Consider the following 18,810-nt stretch of genomic DNA (forward strand, 5'->3'; position numbering starts at 1 on the left):
TCCAGAACAGCAGAAGCCCATAAAACCAGCCCTCCCCAAACTCTCTTCCAGGGAAATCAGAACCATCTGCTACTGGCAACACACACCCCAGTAATTTTTCTATCCTTCATGGACAGAGAAGTTTCAAAATGCCCATTATGGCAGATGACAGCTGGAGCCTTTCATGCAAGGTGTGGGATCAGCACCAAGCCCTGGGCTGCCATGGCTCCGAGTGTCTGCTCGATATGGAAAGTCAGAGCCACGCTCAAACGGCTCCTGAAGCCTCTGAATTCAGGGGAACAATGAGCCTTTGAGACTGGCTGAAGCTCACACTCAAAATCCTCTCTAGTCCAAGAAGAGAAATAGAAATTTCTAAAGAGCAATTCATCTCCTTATGAAATAGATGTCTCAGCTGAGGACCTTTAAAGAGGGGTTCAGCCATTTCTGTCAGCTGGCAAAGGAGCCTGGAGCACTGTTAGACATCTAACTTTTAGAGATTGATGGGTGATTATGCACTTCATAAAGTCTCCTTATACCCTTTACACTTTTTTTCTGGAGCTGCTGTCAGTCTTTAGTGAAGCTCCCCTTCACTAAGGGGAAAAATACAAAAACACAAAAGAAGAGAAACCAGACCCTCCCTGGATGTGAGGTGTGAAGGTGCAGCTACAGAGCAAGGTGTGAATGTGACTGCAAAAAAGCAAATCTCTGCAGTGTCTCTATGCTGGGAGAAGGTTCCACAGAAACGTACAACAGTTTGGGTTGGAAGACACCTTAAAGAATTCACGGACAACCCTTCTGCTCTGACCCACCTCCGCCCTTCAGAAGGTTGGTTTTCTAGAAATCAAGAAAGTCTTTGAAACCACATTTTAGTACAGAATCCATAGGCACAGAGACCTAAGTCTTCACTGACTTTGCTAGTTACTGTCAGTAATTGATAACTCAGCTACCCGAAATCACCTTGGATGCTCCCATGTGCTCCTAAGAAATGGGATGTGGAAGTTCACCTAACAGAGCATTGGGAGAGACTGGAGGAGACATAATGGAGCTGGCCCCTGCCAGTTTCACAATGGCAATGATTTTTTTCTCTTACTGTGCTCCAGGCAGACAGGAAAACATGCTGCCTTGGAATGACAACAAACTCAGGAGATTGAAGGTGAGAGCCACAAGAACACAAGTATGGTTCCAGGGCCCCTGCAATGGCCCCACATTGGATTAGGCTAATGACATGCAGGATGGCCACATTTCTGGCTGGTATCAGTTGTGTAAAACTGTGCATGGCCTCTGCTTGCATTAGTGTCTTCACATTAATCAGCACCTCTTATAAGGTACAAAAGCTGCAGCAACCTCTTGTTAAGGACACTTTCTGCTGATGTGCTACATGTATCAAGCTCCATCACCATCTTTGGTGAGGCCATTCATGCTGGGAATACACCCAGCTGGTAATACTAAACCTCCCCATACTGTCACAGCTCGACACAAAAGAGATAAGTGAACAATCACATCCCATTTGGTCTTTGCCTTAGTGAGTACAGAATACTGCTGGTGCTTGACAGCACTAAAAGCAACCTTTCATCCAACCTAGAGGAAGAGCTTCCAGCTTCATCACAGTCTCAGTATCTGCCTCTTTTTGCTCCCCATTTTCTCTTTCCAAAGTTGGCACCTGAAAGTTTTCTCTGCATTAATTCCAGACATTGTGTAAACACTGTGCTTAGATTTACTTAAATGGGGCTGTTTCAGCCCCAGCTTTCCTCCCAAGTAGATTTCCTGCCTCATAAATTCAAGACATGAACAGTTTAGTTTTGCTAGGAAGGTGGAATCTCAAATTGATCCTCCCTTTGGGATGACCTGGAAGACAAAAGGGTAAATGGCATGAGAGAGGGCCTGGGTTTTTCTGGTTACTGGCTGGAAAGAGGGGAGCCATCCTGCCACATGCTGTTCAGGCAGTAGTGCCAGTGGTCCAAGTGACTGTTGCCAGTTGTCATAAACGATCTGCAAGATTTGGAGTCTACCAATTTCTTGACATACTTTTTACTTCCTCCAGAAGATGGAGAAGCATCTTTTCCTACTGTGCAGATCACTGGCATTTTCAGTGTAGAAGCAAGGGATTACTCTTTTCTCCTGATTCCAGATACTCAAAGTATTTGTGGCTCTTTAGAAAGGCACATGCATATCAAACGTTCACACACACTCTTTGTGCAAGGCAAGCAGATGGAGTCTCCTGGAAGAAAAGAGGTTTTCCTCTCAGCCTCTACTCACTAGGACTCCAGATATTTTTTCTGGCAGCAATGTGAACCCCCAGCCACAATGCAAGTGGGTTTTGCCACTGCTGCTGAAGGATCTCATGGACTCTGGTGCCAGAAGAAGAGTCTTAACAAAAACATTGGAGTGGATTTTAATCAAAATTATCTGCTGTCTGGTACTGATATGATGAACCTCAGTTCTGTGGGCACTGGGCTCACTTTGCCTTCCACTTTATGGAGAGGGCATGCAGTATAAAGAGACCACAAGCTTCACATTCAGACTATAAATGAGGGTTTTGCTGCCTTGGCTGTGTTGAGCAAGACTCTCCTACTTCTCCATTTTCTCTGCCAGTAAACCTCTGACAACTAAATTGAGCACAAAACAGCCATGCCAGCTTGTACTTCTCTAGGAGCCTGAATGGTACAGGAAGGATTAAGGAAGAGAAGCAGCTTTTCACTCCCATCTCTGGTTCTAGGAAAACTTAATCAATGGCTGGGCATTGCACCCTGTGAAACTGCCTCATGCATGACAGCAGGAGAATGGTTCACTGTCTCCTCTCATTTCCTCCTTGACCAGCTCTCCCAGACCACTTTGTCCCACTCTTGACAGTTTTAGCAGTGGTGAAAGATTATGTGGACAATGCATTCCCTTCAGGGACTGAGCCAAGCAGTCAGTGGGTGCTGAGCAGGGGCAGTGTCCATGGCAGCTGTCTGGCTGTACAAGCCAGGGGCTTTCCTGTAAGTGTTTCGATGGTCTAAGGCCCATTAAAATCTCACCAGATAATCTCTTCTTTCATGTTTTCTCATTATATTCATCCTCAGTCACTCCCCCAGCCATTGCCATCTCATGGCACCTGGTAGTCATAGAATCATAAAATGGTTTGAGTTGGAAGAGACATTAAAAATCATTTAGTGACAACCCCACTGCTGTGGACAGGGACACCTTCCACTAGACCAGGTCACTCAAGGCCCATCCACCCTGGCCTTTAACACTTCCAGCACTGGAGTATTAACAGCTTCTCTGGACAACATGTACTGGTGTCTCAACACCTTTACAGGAAAGAGTTTCTTCCTAACATCTAATTTAAACTTCTTCTCTTTCAGGCCAAGACAATTACCCCTTGTCCCACCACTCCAGGCCCTTGTCCAAAGTCCCTATCCAGCTCTCTTGTAGCCCCTTCAGGTACTGGAAGGTGCTCTAAGGTCTCTCTGGAGCCTTCTCTTCTCCAGGCTGAACATCCCAACTCTCAGGCAGTCCCCATAGGAGAGGAGCTCCAGCCCTCTGAGCGTCTTCTGTATCCCTGCACAGTTCCTTCCTTTTTTTGTGTGCTCAAACTGTTCATGTACCAGGAGACCATTCTGAGGTGCAGTGCTCTCTTCCCTCTTGACTAAGACGCACAGGGTGTGTTTAACTTAATTTAACTGGCTCAGTCTGTAAGTGCTCTGTTTAATTTAACATTGCTCCATTCCTTTTGGGGAATAGAGGTACCTCAAAGCGCAGTCAACCGCCCTGTCCCGCACCAGTCTTTCCAAAGGGATTTCACCACGTAGCTCTTCTTGTTAGGGACAGTTCCATTGTGCACAGACACACATCCACTGCTCCTATTCACTTGTCAAGTCACTTTGTTGAAACAGTAATTCCTCCCTTTGGTTCAGCCTGTTCTTTTCTTCTTGGGAAGAAACCAATGGTGACTCCAGGCAGAAAATAAATCTTTCTCTTGTTTTTTTCTACTATAGTGGTGCTTTAGAACCAGGCCAAATTGTACAGCAGAAAACAAAACACGACAAGAAAGAAGATAACAGCCAAACAAGCTTGTTTTGGATCTGCCACTGAGAAGGATAATCCATCAGAGACCTCAAAAGCCTTAAGTCCTACTTTATGAGACTGGCAGGAAGCTGAAAGGGAAGAAACAAGATGATGGAAAAGATGCCTTGGAAATTGTTCTTTTCCAGCCCCTTGCCCTTCATGAAGGTGCATGTCGTTCTCTTTGTGATGTATTCATCCACCCAGAAGGAAAGATAATGAGTCCCCTCAGCACAGGAGAGAGGATAATTGCCAGAAGAGTTTCACTTCCCTGTCTTGAGATTTCAATTTTGGCTTAGTCCAAAGATTCCCCCTCATACAAACACTTTCTGAAAAAGGTAACACATGTAAAAGGATACATTTTTAATCACATAAGACCCATCATAGGGTCCAAAACTCAATCACAGCCTTTTCCTTTTTTTCCAAAGGAGGTCTCAGTGTCTTCTCAAAACTCTGCCCACACTGAAAGGTCTGCTCCCTTCAAACACATGGTGAAAGTACCCTAAAGAGTGGAGACACTGCACTTGAAACAGCCAAACTTGTTGGTCTGAAGGTATATTATGTATATATAGAACCTTCTCTCTACACATACATGATTCTATGAGTGGGCTTAGGTACAGCATTACTTAGGAGCAACTGTGTGGATGTGACATTGAAAGAGAGAGCAAGATGAAGACAATTACCCTCTTCAAAATGAGTTTCAGTCTAGGGTCAATGAATGAATATCAATAATCCTTTCATTACAGCTCAGATCTCAGGGCTCCAGTGAATTAACCCAGCACAGGCAGACAACAGTCTTTGCCTTAAAGATCTTGCAGTCTAGAAAGTGTGCTGCTGGCCAAGCCTAGAGAGCACAAATGTGAATTTGGGGAGACCACGGGAATCCTGAATAAAAGCAAGGCTCTTATATGAAATATAAAATTGTTCTGTGAGCTGTAGACTGTGAAGGGAATGAAATTTAACCTTAACATAAGCCACAGACATTTGGAGAGCTGCTTCTGCTAAGCCTGAATCTACAGTTTGCTAAGGAAACTCCATATGTCATACCTTCAAAAAGAGAAAGTGAGGTATGGAGGAAACCAAAACAGCAATTAGATGGGAATACCAACTTTTCTGAGAGGTAAATAAATTCCTGTGTATGAGATGTGGTTAAGAAAAAGTGCCAAAATGTTGTTCAGTGTTTGGTGAAGTGTTCTGTAAGGGCAACAGAAAATGTTGTTTTTCCAGAGATATGTGGAACAGCTCAAAACCAACAGTGCCCACATTTTGAGGAACAGAAACACACCAACACAGATCCCCTTGTAGGCAAAATAACTGCCTAGCAAAGTGCTTAAAACCTGCAAATATGGTCCAGCATTAGTGGACAAGATATAGGCTTTAAAATGGATCTTGGAGCATGCTATGTTGGTATTTTAACTCGAACATGCAGTGATAGCAAGGGAAACTTGTAAAAAAGGAAAATTTGTTTTATACTATTGGCATAAAAGACCAATTCAAAGGCAAATAATAATTATGATCTATTTTAACCAACCTGTCTCGTCATTCTTCCAATAAGATGGGCAGGTAAATTATCTGGTGGCCAGATCCAGTTACCACTGGAATCAGCAGTAAAGATGCCATTTACCTCTGAGGTTGGGAATATTAAGCCCAAGATCTGATATTAAAACCTAGTCTAGACTGGTAACTGTTTGCAAGTCCCAAAAAGACATCAGAGAGAGCCCTCAAGAGGATGTTTAGACCACCACAAGCTTGTACAGAGAACTCTGCCTTCAGACAGGAGAAGAACTACTTCCTTAAGAGAATATAGCAAAGAAAACACTGTAAGGCTTTTATACACAGTGTGAGAACTGCATCTAATCATGCATAACATTTGGGCACTGTTAGGGAGCAGTCTCCAGATTGTGGAGTTTCCATACATGCAACTGGAGAGCCATCACAGCATTAGTGGACATTGATCCACAATTTAAATAAACCACACAACAGGAGTAATGTTCAGGAGAACTAGTTGACAGCTGTATGTTCAAAACAAAAATATTGTCTAACATTTAGGATGAGCATTCCTGCAAACATGGTTGAATGAGTCATACTTTAAATCAATTATTTTTAATGGAAGTATATTGGGAAGGTAAGGGTCTATGGTGATATTTGTTCTGGCCCTCAAAGCTTGGTCCATGCAGACCCCAGGCTTGTCCAGCCAATATCTGGGGCCTCTTGAGTCCCCTGTGGGCACTGGGGATGTTCAAAAGCCATGTTGGACATCCTCTCCCCTTAGGCTGTGAGCTCTGTGCTTGCTCTGTGCACAACTCAGTGCAATCTGCTTCCTACCATAAGGATGTCACAAGTATTTTGGAGAGCAAGAGAAATCAGCCCCACTAATCATTAACAAAGTTAGCAGATGGCTTCTAAACTGAGCTTTCAAAGATTTTGAGTACAAGTTTTGACACAGTAGCAAAGGATACTCTCTTGTGCTCTCTTGTGAGATGCTGTGAGATTTCTGGGAATGTCAAAATATTTTAGTAAAACTCCAATGGCCTGCCAAATTTTGCACAGCATTTCAAAATTTAAAGATGCAAATGGATGAGCAAGACACCTAATGGAATTTGCAGAACTTCTACTCTCTGTCTTTGGAGGCTCTGCTGCAAAACAGGCTTTCAGTCCCTAAAGCAGCCTCTGGAAAAGGACTAATTTTATAAGGGAGATTAATCCAATCAGCTGAGTGCCTAATGACCCTCATACCCCATGAGTTTAGAAACATTATTGTTTAATTATACCCAACAGCACAGAAGAGAAAGACATCTCTGATGGTTGAGATACCACATACAGAGCCACAGAAAAGCAGTCAGCTGCATTTACGGTTGCAGAACAGAGAGTAATCCAGTTGTAGAATAGAAGAAATTGGAAATGAACTGTGCCAGGGTTGAAGAGAAGGTGCCAGCCAGTGTATTTATCTTCACTTTCACCAATACACATAATGGAGGCATGAGTAAAACTTCAGCATTACTCTGAGACTGCAGTGTGAGAAAGTGCTTTCCATTTCAAGCACAAAAATCCCCAAGCTTCTTGTCTTTGGAGCTAGACTATGTTTCTGGAGTTATCAAAACACCCTTTCTTCATCAATATGTGAACAGGTGAGCTGCCATGGAGGATACAGGGGGAGCAGAGGACCTTAGCACCTAGGAAAGAAAAGGCTAAGCATAATATTCATAAAGTACATGGGTTTATGTGGATTTGATATGCATATTCAAGTAAGGGGCCAGTAGCATTGCCTAAAAATGACCAAAACAGGAGCAGAAGTGATGTGTCCTGTGTGGATTTAAAAGCTGGAAAAGGGGCAGCATGATATCCAGCAGAGACCAGCTCACCTGAGAATTTATCTAATACTCAGGAAGGCTTTGTAGCCCACACTGAACTTGGTGCTGTATTGTTTAGAGGGGTGATGGTGCCTGGGTGATCCAATTCAGAGATATGTTGTGTGTACTAGTGAGAGCTGGATGCACAGCACTGAAGATGAACTGAAATGAAGATCTTGGTTGACTCTGAGATCTTCATGCCTGTAACCCACATGCCTATCTGGATGCAGCAAAAGAATGGCCAGAATGGCCCCAAATACTGAAAGGTATAAAGGAAGGTGCATATTCCTATTGCTGTGCTAATACAGGAATGATTTTGCAGATGAAAAGGGTACAGCATTGCACAAAGGCTCAGGGGTGTGCTGGGGCTGGTCTGAAGCATTTCAAAATGCTGGACAGATTCAGAGCTTAACAACAAGAGCAATGAAGACCCTCCTGTCCTCTGCTAAACACAACATTATTGGTGGTGCTGAATAATTTCATGTCTCCTATAACAGGTAGGAAACCATACAGTAGGACTAGTAGGTGATCTCTGCTGTAAGTTAGATCAAGGGGTTGTTTCTTTTAGGAGGCAAACTGCAGGGAATCTGGGAATTATGGAGGGTCAAGGATTTTACCCTATCTCTGGAAAAGTAGCTCATGATCTTGAAGGACAGCACGAAGGGTCATGATCCTATGGGGTTTGCTGGTTAAGAAAAGGGATTTTCCTGCTAACACACAGTGATGGTTGCAGGATAGCATTAGCTCTGTGGCCATTGACAACCCTGGTTTTGAGAGAAGGCCCAAGTAACAGTGGTGAAGGGCTGAGCTGGGAGCCCTGTGTCCCTCTTTGCACAGCCCTGCTGTGTCACCTAGTGCTGGTGTAGTAAGGCAGTGTTAGCAGAGTAAGAACCCTGCAGCCTGAGGGGATCACGAACGTATCAATTACTATAAGGCAGTAGGGTATTATTTATACGATAAATGCTATATAAAACAGCAGAGTAATATTTAGAGGGCAAATACTACGGAGAGGAAAGCTGCAATTTCTTCTGCAGCAGCAGGATGTTCTGTGCACTCCAAAGTGCTGGGCAGGATGAGGGTGACACTTACATGCCAACTATTGTATGAGGACAGGGTATTATTTAAACCCCAGATACAATGGTAGAGAAAGAGTATTATTTACTTACCAGTCTGAATGCAACAGCAGCAGTGGCAGTAACTGCACAGTATAATTTACAACAGAGGAAAAGACATCATTTGCAGACTGGTTATTACAGAATGGGAGTGTATTTGTTGTGGTACAGCACTGAAGCATTACTTTGAAGCTGAGGGCTATAGGGGTGCTGGGTTATTATTTATACACCAAACACCACAGAAACTATTTTTCTGGGGCTAAGTAATAGTGACAGTTAATAATTTATATGAAATCCATCCTGTAATTTCCAATATGTAACCTACATGATTATTTCAACCTTGAAACTGTGGTACAGATGATGTAATGTTAATTACACTGAGATCTATAGCTGTTCTACCACAGGACTGCTAAGCCAGAGTAATCTTCTGAAATGAGTAGATTTGTGCCAGCAAAACTACTGAATCTGTTCCTGCCCTGTGCAAAGCCTGCAGTGCCCAGGGATTTCCAGGGGTGTTTATTCCTGACCCCATACAGGACCCCAGGAGGAGGAGCAGGTTTTGCCGTGGATTACAGGTTATTCAATCACCAGCATGGAGTCTGCTTTCCCAGCATAGGTGTGAATGATGTATGGGAGCTCCAGCTGGAAGGGATCAGCAATGTTTTCATCTCTTTATCATCTGCTGGCCTTTGCATTTTCTTCACACACCTTTCTCATCCAGTCTGTGATCTAACCTCAGGTAGAAGATGTTTCTTCATTATTTCCCATTAGTTTCCCCTATGGATTTTTTTTTCCCCTGTCAAATTATTCCTATTTAAATTTCTTAAGTCAAATCTGTATGTCCTGTAGCCATCACAGATGATTTCTTTTGTCTTTCAGTGGTTGTCTACATCATTAATTAAATGAATAATAGAGTGTCCAAGTGCTCTGCCCAGTGTTAACCGAGGGCATTGAAGAAGCCAAAGGCACATGGAAATTGCCAGACCAGATGAAACTAATGGTGTGTTTAGACCAGTATCCTGTCTTGGACAAGACCTATATTACCAGCTTCAGAGCAAAGTTCTCATCATTGAAAAATAGGGAACAAATGGCTGAGGAGGAAGTTTCTTTTTAACACAAGGCATTTAGTGGTTACCTTCTGCCTTGAAGCATGAGTATTTACATTCCATATTCTCCCACTAATGCACACTAAGTTTATTTGGCATGGCTTAATAGACAATTTTACTCTTCTCAGGCCTAATACATGAGCACCACCCTGCCAGAAGAAATTTCCTTTCCTGATCGTTTCATCCCCGTGATGTGACATGTTTGCTCTAGCAGAAACCCTTTTGTCTCATGTTGCCTGATGTGGCCTCTGTCAAACCAGTACCTTTCCTCCAGGATCTGCCCTACCCATCGCTGAGCACAGAGGAAGGCTGGGTTCAGCTCCTCCACACTAAGGTGTGTCAGAAGATCCCTGGCTCCCAGGCAGTTCCCTGATAACATGGTGGCAACCAGGACTATCCTCACGTTTGAGATTCATGTGGTGCCTCACTAATCTCATAGCAAGCACATCTACCAGGTCAAACCACCCAGACCTGCCTCTCCTGGGACATCCCATCACCCAAGTTTTTCACAGAAGTCACTGCTCCTTTCCGTCATAAGCCTACACACAATCAGGACACAGTGACAACCTGGGAGGAACTGAGCAATGAGGTAGGACTACTCCCCTGAATTAATTATGGGTGTTGCCCAAAGTTCTCCCTACTTCAGCTGACCCAGGTGCCCTCTGGCTTGCAGTGGGGAAAATAGAAGAGCCATGCGTTGCCATGCCTTGGTTGACATAAAGAGCAACTACAAAGGTGAAACCCCAGAAGATTATACTTGTCAGAGGTCTCCCATTCCCCTGATTTCATCTCTTGATCCCTTCTCTCAGCAGAGCTCTTTCTATGGCCTCCACTCTGTCCTCCCCTCTAGCTCCCCAGGTTTCCCCTGGGTTTCAACAAGGTTTCCCCCTCAGCCAGCCTCAGGGACAGCCAGAGCCATGGAAAATGGCTCCTAGGCTATTTCCATGAAGCTTGTACAAGAGGAATGGGGTCCTGGTGGCTTCTGGACCTCGCTTTATGACCAACATGCTCGAGTCACATCACCTCCCTCATCCTCGCTCACAGCAGTAGTGACACGGCTCCAGCTGCCTCTGTCAAGGGGCTGAAGCCATCGGGAGCATGAGATCACTGAAGGCGATTGCACAGTGGTTGGGCTTGTAAAGCAGGGGAAGGAAATTAGACCAAGGCAGTCTGTGGGGCTGCTACTTAACACCTCAAAAGCTAAAACACATAGAGAGTCTTGGGGTACCCAAGTCGAATGATTCCGGTATTTCTCATCCTTCCCCCACCCTTCTGCTCTCTGGTCTGTACGGAGCAATCACCGGGGAGGGGGAATATCATACAAGGGAGACATGGAAATTTTTCTAAAAAAGGAAAGTCCGATGAAAAGCACATGGAGGAAAAAAATCTCGGTGTGAAGCATCTCAAAAAAGGCAGCGCGGGTAGCGCGACAAAACCCCCTGCCTATTCATCAGGCCAACAAAAAGCTTCTTTAGATTTATACTGTGAGCCCATTGAGAGGGAGGGGAGGGAGGCAGCGCTCACACACCGCCCTTGTGCACACAGCAGAGCCCGCAGTCCTGCCCCGCGCACACAGGCTGGGCTGTTCTGCCCGCTCACAAGGAAGCTCTGAGTTTTTAAAAGTAAACTGTAAGGTTTCCGTTGTTGCACTCGGCTCAAGTATTTTTATTTTTTTATTTTTTTTTTATTTTTTTTTTTTTTTTTTAAATATAACAGCTCCCTCTCTTTGCTGTCCCTCTCTCTCTCTCTCTCCTTCACTCTCTAAACAGCCCCGGCTGCTTTGGGCTGCTCGGCAGCCGTCGTGCGCTGGCTCCCTATGTGGTCCAGACCCGCTATGAACACGGCTTTTGTTGCTGCTGCTGGGAAGCTGCCTGAGAGCGGCACACACAGCCCGGCTTGTTCCACACGTGGAGGCTGCAGCGGGTTTGGGCAAGGGGGGAAAGAGGAGGAGGAGGACAGCTTGGGTTAGGTTGTCTTGTGGTAGTGCAGCCGTCCCACCACTGGCAAGGGAAAGGGGGAAGCAAGGAGACGGAGGCGGGTGGTGGTGGAAAAGATGCCTCAGGCAGCTAAGAAAGGTCCCGTTGATTTTTAAAATGAGACCAGTTGGCCCTCCACCAGCCCACGTTCCCGCTGGATGTAAGTCAGCATGGGAAGGCAATGAAGTCACTCAGTCTTGCAACTTACGTTTGCAGAGGATATGCCCCAGAGAGGGAAGAGGAGAGAAAAGACCAATAATGGAGTGGATTTTGGAGTTCCAGGGTTCCTAATCATTATGCGCATCTCTGAGTGATAGCAGAGCACTGAACAGCAATCTGGGGTTTTTTTTCGTTTACAGATTCATTCATTCGTTTTTATCTTTTAAGTGATACCATCTATTCTCTTCTCCTCTAAAAACCCCTTAATGTTCTTCACTAACTGGGGAGTATTTTATGTTGATGAGCTGCTGTTTGCTGAATTTTGTTTAATATCTAGTTTTCCTTAATAAGTTTTTCCCTGCATCTCTTTCACACCCTCAGTTTCCTATCTTGTTGTCTGTCTTTACCCATCCATCCTCAAGCCCTTGTGCTGCTGTTAAACCCTGCTACTGTACACAGAGGTGATTATAGGAAACATTAAACAGCAGTTCAAGTGGAACAGATGGAGCTTCCCCCCAAAGACTGCTCAGGCTGCAGAAAGAGCTCAGTCTCTGCCCCATCCAGTGATGGTGGGAGGTGATGCCTCACCTTCCTGCACTCTGACAGCAACTCAAAACATCTCAGAATGGGGCAACATCTCCCCTTTGACCTGTCAGGCAGATACAGTCTCTTGAAGCCAGCAGGAAAATATAACATCAAACAACCAAAGCAAAGAAAGAAAGAGTTCAACTTCCAAAAGTGCCTTTGCAGAATCTGAAAACCCACCAAACCTGGTCCCCAAACCACTGGCCCCTCTGCCCAGCCAACATCCTTTACCAGGAGCTTATAGCTGAAAGCCAAAGCAGTGAGGAATGCTGAGAAATTCCTCTCTCCCAGCTATTTCGTTGTGGGATGTTTCCCCCTTTCCACATCTGGCAAAGCTATTTTAGACAGCAAGGAAAGCTTTTCAAACTGACATTTTTTGGCTAAACCACTCAAAAGGGAAAGGTTAAAACATACACTTTCTACTGTGTGCAGAGGGCTACTGAATGCAAGGTTTAAATGAAAAGCCTTGAAAAGAAGTTAATTAATCAGAAGAAAGAAATTTCTGACAGAGATTCTGAAAAATAAAGCTGTTTTTGCTCTGTCCGTTTCTGGAGAAGAGCTCAGCTCCCTGAAAACTACTGCTAAAAATATGCTTCGTCTGCAAATGGATTCGGGAAGCGGGCAGGTACTGAGGAATGCCTGGAGCAACTCACTGGAAATAACCCAGGGGACTCTGCCAGCTGCTGATCCCTGACATCTTCATGCAAGCGGAGCATTGTAAAACCCTCCAGCATCCCGGCTCTTTTCATTCTCTTCCCGAACTTGTCAGCCCCTACAGAGCTTCACACCCCTCCAGCTCAGGGGTCGCCCTTTGCCTGCCCTGTGACAGAGCAATGACACCGATCAAAGCCGTGACCATGAGAAACCCCGGCACTGGTCAGGATGCTCTCAACAAATCAGTGTGCCGGCAGCTTCCATCCCCAGAGCTCAGGAGCAGGATCAGACACATCCCCCGAGCCCCAGCGGCAGCTGAAATCCATCACAAAGAAACACCGATGGGTTGGAGGGTCTCTTTGGGAGGGAGAACAGAGATAACCTGTCTCTGTTCTCCTGCCTCGTGGTTTTGGCTATGGGACCACTTAAGCCATCTTTGCTTTCCCTCCCTTCCCCAAGCCAACCAGCAAATTTGACACACAGCTGTTGCCTCTGGCTGTAGTTTGTTCCCTGTAAGGGGTGGGATGCTGGTGAGGACCATCACGCCGGGGCACACTCCAGGCACAGGCTCCCCTCTCACAGCAGCGCTGCTTGCAAGAGGGAAACTGTGAAGAAGCTCAGGCTCAATTACTTTCCAACTTTTCTCACATTTCTCTGCTAGTTGCTCACCAGGGAAACGACCAATCCCCTGACTGAGAGCCTGCTTCTCTAGAGCATTTAGGAAAGTTAAGGAAAAGACACCAAAGAGAAAAGGGAGGAAAGTACGATACGTTACCTTTAACAGTTCAGTGCAGTGCTTCCAAAATCTAAGTCCCATACACCTGGCAGAGAAATGAGGTCTTTTTTGGTGTTCAAGAAGGAAAGAGCTTGCCACTTCTTGCTGTTCCTGTATGTCTTCTTCACAATCTCCAGTTGAGTTTTCCTGCCTTTTTTTTTTTCTTCCCCAGTTCCCCAGAAGAAATCAAAATTCCCTGTGTGGTATTTCAGGTCCTTTCAGGCAGTGGCAGCAGCAGCAGGCTTGAAGAGTAAGTACTGTGTGTGAATGGTAAAAAAGAGAGAGAGGGTTTCAGACCACATTAGCTGCCACTGGCTGCAAAAGAGACCATCAAACTCCTGTCAGCCTCCTTAGATACCTCTTGAAGAGCTGGCAAACTAAGTGTATTGGATCCTCCTCTGGATTTTAGAGTAAAGGTAGGCAGGCATCCAGGGGGCAGGGGGAAATAGGAGGGCTTATGGACAGAAAAGGAAGCCCAGCCTCTTGGAAAGAAGGGAAAAAAAAAACCATACACCCAACCCAGAAAAGAAAAGAAAGGGGAAAAAAAAGCATCACCAAAAAAAATACTGTAAATGGAGAAAGCTGAATGGGGAGTGGGGGATTAAATTTAGCCTTCTGGTTTGGAAGCAAACTGGCTGGGGCACCACAAGTGGTTGAGAGAGAAGAAATAGTTTGTGTAATAAAAAGAGAACGTGTTTTTTTTCAAACTAAAATAAGATGAAGCTAATTAAGGAACCTGAGCAAAGTATTTGTGTCTGCAATGCAGTTAATATCACTGCAGTCTGAGCAAAAATGAGCAGATGTACTGGGAAGCCCCAAACCAGCAGCAAATAGAACAGTTTAGGGAACTCCTGCATGGCCCACTGGCTGCTGAGGGAGGGAGGCAGGTGATGGAGGGAGGGAAGGGATGTTCAGCATTATGCAAAGGGAAGCATCTGGAACATCAGTAACTGATAAGTGATATAAAGGTAGAGAAAGGAGGCATTTGAGAGTGAATTTGCCTGAAGGCTGCTTGTGGCGAACTGGGAAGAAATGAAGTCTGTACACACCTGGTAATGGTGCACCCTGAAGCAACCACCTCAAAACTTTGAGAAGGATCCCATAACTGAATCCTTGGCAGTTTTGGTGCTGTGAGAAAGTGCTGAAGGGACTGTAATGTGGTTTTTTTTTTTTGTTTTGTTTTCTGTTGAGGATGCTGATACCTTTGAGACGGACAAAAAGCTCTGCTCAGGGAGGAGGGAATGGGTCTGTTGCTGCAGATCTACAGCTTGGCTTGTGAAGGGGCCAGATGACAGCTGGGAGCAGATGGGAAACTGCTGAGATGTTCACAATTGAGAAAAATTCCTTTGTTTGAAAAACCTGTTGTACCTCAGCAGTGAAACCTGAGCATGGATAGAGCTACAGGGTTTGAAGTTCCTCAGGCTTGCATGAAGAAACATGCTGGCACTGTTCTCTTCTAATGTGGAAGAGATCACTACCAGCCTAAAGCAAAGGTAAAGTCTGAAATTGAGCACAGGGATGTTCTCCTGTGCCTTTCTTGAACCCAAGCCACATGGCTGCCCTCAGCATCTCTCCTTCCATTTCTCTTTTAATGTGATCTTTAATATCTGTACTTCCCTCTCTTTTCCTAACACCCTCTTTTACTTTCTGGTTTATGATATAATAGTTTCTCCTCTCTCCATAAGTTATTTGATCCCATGCCTCACTTCAAAGCTTGCTTCCTTGACTGTCTCACTTTTTGACCTGAGGTTCATAACCCCCAGCCATGCATCCATCACCCTGACAGGTAATGCTCCCAGACCACAGAGCATGGAGACTCCCTTCTTTCCACGAGTACCTTATTCCATCTTAGAGATTCAATACCAAATTTTAGTTGTGAGTCTGCCCCTTGGATTATATCCTCCTTCCTTTTTTTTTTTTTTTTTAAATAGCAAAGCAGGAATAGATATTAACTTCAAAACTTGCCAGGTGCCCATATGCTAAAAGTCAAAAGGGCAGTGGGAAAGCTTCACACCCATTGGAAAGAACAGTGCCTTTGCAGCACCACTTGAAACTCTGGGACTTTATTTCATCATAGAATGGTTTGGGTTGGAAGGGACCTTAAAGGTCATATAGTTCCAACCCCACTGCCATGGGAAGGGACACGTTCCGCTAGACCAGGTTGCTCAAAGTCCCATCCAACCTGGCGTTGAACACTTCTAGGGATGGGGCATCCACAGCTGCTCTGGGGAACCTTTGTCAGTGCCTCACCACCCTTGGAGTGAAGAGTTTCTTTCTTATATCTAATCTAAATCTAGCCTCCTTCAGTTTAAAGCCACCCCCCCTTGTCCTATCACTTCAAGCTCTTGTCCAAAGTCTCTTCTCAGCTCTCTTGGAGCCCTTTCAGGTACTAGAAGGGGCTCTAAGGTCTCCCTGGAGCCTTCTCTTCTCCAGGCTGAGCAACCCTAACTCTCTCAGCCTGTCTCCACAGCAGAGGTGCTTCAGCCCTCTTTCCATCTTCCTGGCCCCCTCTGGACTTGCTCCAACAGATCCATGTCCTTCTTTATGCCAGGGGCCACGGAGTTGGATACTACAGTGCAGGTGGAGTCTCACCAGAGTGGAGCAGAGGTGCTAGTCAAGCTACTTTTGATGCAGCCCAGGACACAGTTGGCTTTCTGGGCTGCAAGTGCACATCTCCGGGTCATACTGAGCTTCTCATCCACCAACACCCCCAAGTCCTGCTATTCAGGGAGAGCAGAGCTCCCAGTCTGTTCTCTGCCCAGCCTGTACTTGTGCTTGCTTCCCCCACCTCACATGCCTTTCAGTCTGTAATAGCGCTGTCTGTCCATATCAAATCTAACTCTCTATCCACTGAGATAAAGTGGGGGCCTTCCCACCTCCTCAAAGGACATTGGATCCACCCTAGGCCTGCCACTACCTCCAGATGCTGACTGGGCTGAGACAGAGAAGGCAGCACTGCAGCATCACATGCCTCCCCTCCTCACTAGCTTGGGGTGTCTGCCCTGGGCAGCACAGTGTAGCTATAGCAATGAGAGGAGACAGGCAAAACACACTTCAGATGGGGCATGACAGCTCATGCTTTAGGCAGGACTCGGTATTTCCAGCTGGTTATAAAAAGCACATAGACAGGAGCTATAAAATGTGACCTGGCTGATTTTGTTCAGACTCACATACGTGAGATACTCTGAAACATCTCAAGCCTGACCACAGCCCTTTCTCCCTGTAACATAAAGATCTTTTGGGAAATGTACATGTTTAGTTGTTTTGCTGTGGAATAACTGTGAGTCCTGTGTACCCTCTACTGCTGCTGTGGTTTGGCAAAGAAAACCTCATCCAAACCTTTGGTGAGCTTAAGCCAAGGAACAGAGAAAATTCCACTTTGGAGCTGACCAGCTAGGAAAATGTGATGGTCCACACAAAGTGGTTTCTTAGCAGCTTCAGGAAAGGAGCAGAAACTGCTCAGTACCTGCTGGCTGTCCCAGTTTTTTGTCTGCATCAGGAACGATTGGAAAAACAGCTAAATATGTTCAGAGAAATTGTGATTCATAAACTGCTCTTGTGTTTGTTTGTTCTTTAAGCTGAGGAGAGGCCAGGTCAAAAACAGTCACATAGATGGCTTTTGTTTTTTGTTTAAAGTAGGAAAGCAACAGTTCATGGTTCTTTGAAATACAGGTAACACATTGCAAAAGTGCTTTCAGTGAGGTAAGGTTTTTACATGTCATTATAAAGGTCAAGGGAGGCTTATGTCTATTCCCAGTGAAGTTCAGCCTTCAGGGAGTGCAAATATTTGAACAGAGAACAAACCCTATGGCCAAGGAAAAGTGGATAATAGCTCTGCTGTGAAAACTATTGAATATCCAGAATATGTATGGTGGAAGAAGTCACTGAATGAAAATGGGCAGAAAAGGAAAAAAACACCAGACAGAAGAAGGTTGTGTCAATTAAGGTGAGAGCTGCAGTTTTCCAAAAGCAATGAAAGGTGGGCTTGGGTGGTTTTCTGGCCAGGAGAGAGAGGGAAAGAAATAGAACAAATAGTACAACAAAGAATAAACCTTTCAAACTGCTTTTAAAAATTGTTCTAATCAAACCACTTACTGTTGTGAGCTACTGCTCCTTCCCTGCAACTACCAGTGCAGTCATTTTACAGCCCTCAGCTCAAATCCTTGCCTTACTCTCAGGGTGAAAAGGAGTGTTTTGTGTCCCTAAATCACACAATTTCTGGGATTACTGTGTCCTATTAAAAGCTAATTAGGCATTTAAAAGAAAACAGTGGGGACATGAGAAGAGGGTATGGGATCCCAGCTGCTCTGTGCACAGGTGATTGAGTGGGGTGATACACAAATTCAGTCCATGAACCGTGCTCAGGAAAATGTGCTGGAGATCTAGGGGCAATCTAGGGGTTTTAAGCTTGTGCCCAAAAAGTATCGCTCCTGCCTTTCCAGGCAGTTATCTGATGTTGCAACAGATGCTTCCTGATCAGCCGTCCCAGGTTCCTTTAGTGATCAGTATTTGAGTTCCCGCTGCCCTGCGGTGCTGCTGAAGCCCTGGCGCTGGAACTGAGGCTTACAGAGGCAGGGCAACGTGCTCAAGGCTATGGGCGAAGCCAATGTCACAGCCAGAACATCTCCATTCTCAGCCCTATTCCCTCTTTTAAAGACAGCAAAGGCTGCAGCAGTTCAAGAGTGTTGGCTGCATTGCTAAGCTGTTTTGCTGGAGCAGTGATGGGTAGTGATGCTCTGCAAGGGCGAGGCTGCCACCTCAGAATGTCAGCATTGACCCTCACATTTGAGTCCTGCACTTCTCCAAGCCAAGATCCCCTGATGGAGAACTCATGGTGTAATGTAGAAATGTCCGTGTCACAGCTCATGTCACTGGGTCTCTGAGCAGGGTGGTTGTATGGCCTTACTTTGGAGTCCCACTGGAGGGATGGAAAGAGATAGTGATGAAATCCCTCTAGCTAAAAACTATGAGGGGTCTAAAACCTCCCATCACAGGCTTTGCCTACTAAGATGTTATCCTGAGAGCATGGGAGGGGACTGAAAAGAAATGAGTCAACATCTGGGGGTAAAA

At 45.3% G+C, this 18,810-nt stretch overlaps 1 protein-coding gene across 2 annotated transcripts in view; it reads right to left on the reverse strand.

Annotated features, from left to right (window-relative positions):
- Nucleotides 1-14,092, reverse strand: part of ACAN (aggrecan) — a 46,992-nt gene extending 32,900 nt beyond the window's left edge. For both annotated transcript variants that reach the window (XM_064669005.1, XM_064669004.1), the window contains exon 1: nucleotides 13,741-14,092. The gene's annotated coding sequence lies outside the window, so the exon portion shown is untranslated. The remainder of the gene's footprint in view (nucleotides 1-13,740) is intronic.
- Nucleotides 14,093-18,810: the final 4,718 nt, after the last annotated feature.

The sequence above is a fragment of the Pseudopipra pipra genome, chromosome 12 (genome assembly GCF_036250125.1).
Source record: "Pseudopipra pipra isolate bDixPip1 chromosome 12, bDixPip1.hap1, whole genome shotgun sequence".
Lineage (NCBI taxonomy): Eukaryota > Metazoa > Chordata > Aves > Passeriformes > Pipridae > Pseudopipra > Pseudopipra pipra.